Source organism: Netta rufina (assembly GCF_964035555.1).
Source record: "Netta rufina genome assembly, chromosome: 23".
In the NCBI taxonomy this organism is placed as follows: domain Eukaryota; kingdom Metazoa; phylum Chordata; class Aves; order Anseriformes; family Anatidae; genus Netta; species Netta rufina.
In genome coordinates, this window is record NC_140147.1 from 4,571,735 (window position 1) to 4,573,840 (window position 2,106).

The following is a 2,106-nucleotide window of genomic DNA, read 5'->3' on the forward strand; positions in this document are numbered from 1 at the left end:
CACTGCTGGAGCTGGCTCCCCCACGATGTGTCAGGGTGCCTCAACTTAGGGAGCACAGCGAGGCAGAGCCGAGACGCGCGTTGGTTCACCCGGAGCTCCAGCCGCAGGCTCCTCGCTTTGTCCAACCCCATTAGGGTCACGAGGTATGGCAGCACGCCGAAATGCTCCTTAAATAACCCCATCCCAGGAGCCGGGGATGCAGAGGACTGCAGCAAATCCCCCAGCACGATGCAGCCAGAAGCCGGCACGGTGCCGGGGGGCAGTCAGCACCCAGCCCACCCCCATCGCCCCTGTCCCCATGGGGCTGCCAGCCAGGAGATGCATTGGGCTCAGAATATGGGGCAAAACTGGCAAAACCTGGAATTGCATCCAGCTGGGGAACTTAAAACTTGGCCTGGAGACGGGGCTCTGCTTCCCTTTAGCCCCTGCCTCAGTTTCCCTCCTACAAAGGCAGGGAGCTCGCCCAAGCCCTGCGGTGTGTTGTTGCCTGGCTGCAAGCAGGGGGGGGGAAAAACAACAGGCAAACAAACACCATGGAAATCTGAAGAGATGCAAATAAAAAGGGAAAAACAAACCCGTCCCAACAACAGAGCCCCCCAGGGGCCCCACAGCAAGGAGAACGGCCCCATCTCGGGGCTCCCATCCATTTGGAGGAGCCAAAAGTGCCGCTCCCCCATTCCCAGCCCCTGCCCCGGTCCCGCTGGGAGCAGACAGTTCCCACTCGCACCCCAGCTTGGGATATTTTTAGGCCGTGCCTTCAGTTTCGGGGGCCGTGGCGGCCGCTGCTTTCCCGTGGGTCAGGGCACGGGGCCGGGGTTGGGGCCGCTCTCAGGGCCAGCGTGCCCAGGCCCTGCTCTGCTCCGCAGGGTCGCTGCTGTCAGTTCAGAAGAAGCCAGGAGGGATTTAGGTCCCATTTAGGACCCACAGCCCCTTCCCCTGCCCAGGACCAGGGCACTGGGACAGGCTTGCACCCCAATATTCACATTTCAGCAAGGGGGATAAGGCTGGAAACCTGCCCTTCGTGCCCTGCTGGGTGCCCCGCTGAGCTTCTAAAGGCTAAAAGTGGAGGAGCTGCATCTGCAGGAGCTGGTGGGGCTGAGCCCTAAGCCTTGGCCTCCATAGCTGGGGAAACTGAGGCACAGGGGGTAAGGCCTTGTGATGCCCTGGCCCCCTTCTCTCCATCACCCCGAAGATTTGGGGGAGCAGAGCATCCCCATGGCCCTGCAGGGCGCCCAGGACCAAGCCAGCCCCAGGAAGCGTCCAACAGCTCCAGGAGGCCTCACTCCAGTGCACACCAGTACCGCCCAGTGGCTCCATATTGGGCTTCCCAAACACTGCAGCCCTGACATCGCGTTGCTCCATCACCAGCACCATCTCTCCTCCAAAAACCCACAGAGCCGGGAAACTGGGCTGATTGTCCCACAGCGCCCAGAGCTCCTCGTGCCACTCCCCACCAGGGTATGGCCAAGTGACATTTGGGGACCCCAGCCTTGCAGCCTCGGTGTCCCCAACGTGTAGGTGCAGCTCCAGCACCCACAGGGCACCTCAGATGGTCGTGGTGGTTGGGTCCACCAGACCTTTCTCCTGTGGGACACTCTCGGGGGTAAAGGAAAGCAAAAAGGAGCGTTTCTAGGTCACAGAATTCTGGAAATTTTGTATTTGGGATCCAAAGGCTGGGGAAAACAAACCCCAAGCCCCAGGATAAATAAATCGGTTTCCAAACCAAGCCTGGGTGTTTGGATTCGATAACACGTGGCTGGACGGGGACCTCCAGCACCATGGGGAGGGGGCGATGAGGAAGCAGAGCAGTTAACGAACCCCTCAAAGCTCATGATCCCGTGGGGGATAAAGGGTCCTCCAGGAGGGAGCCAGCACAGCACCACACACCTACCGAGCTTTCCCAGACAGGCTGTCCTGGGCTGGGAATGGTTGCCCCAAACCCATGTTTCCAGCCCTTAAAGCCCCAAGCCGCAGCCTGCTGCGTGCCAGGCATCTCCCTACACTGCTGCCCTGCAGCTCAGCACCTCCACGGGCATCCCCTTTGGTGATGGAGGGGCTGCGACGGCCGGCCCCATGGGGGTCACCCCCCACACTTTGGGTCTGGGG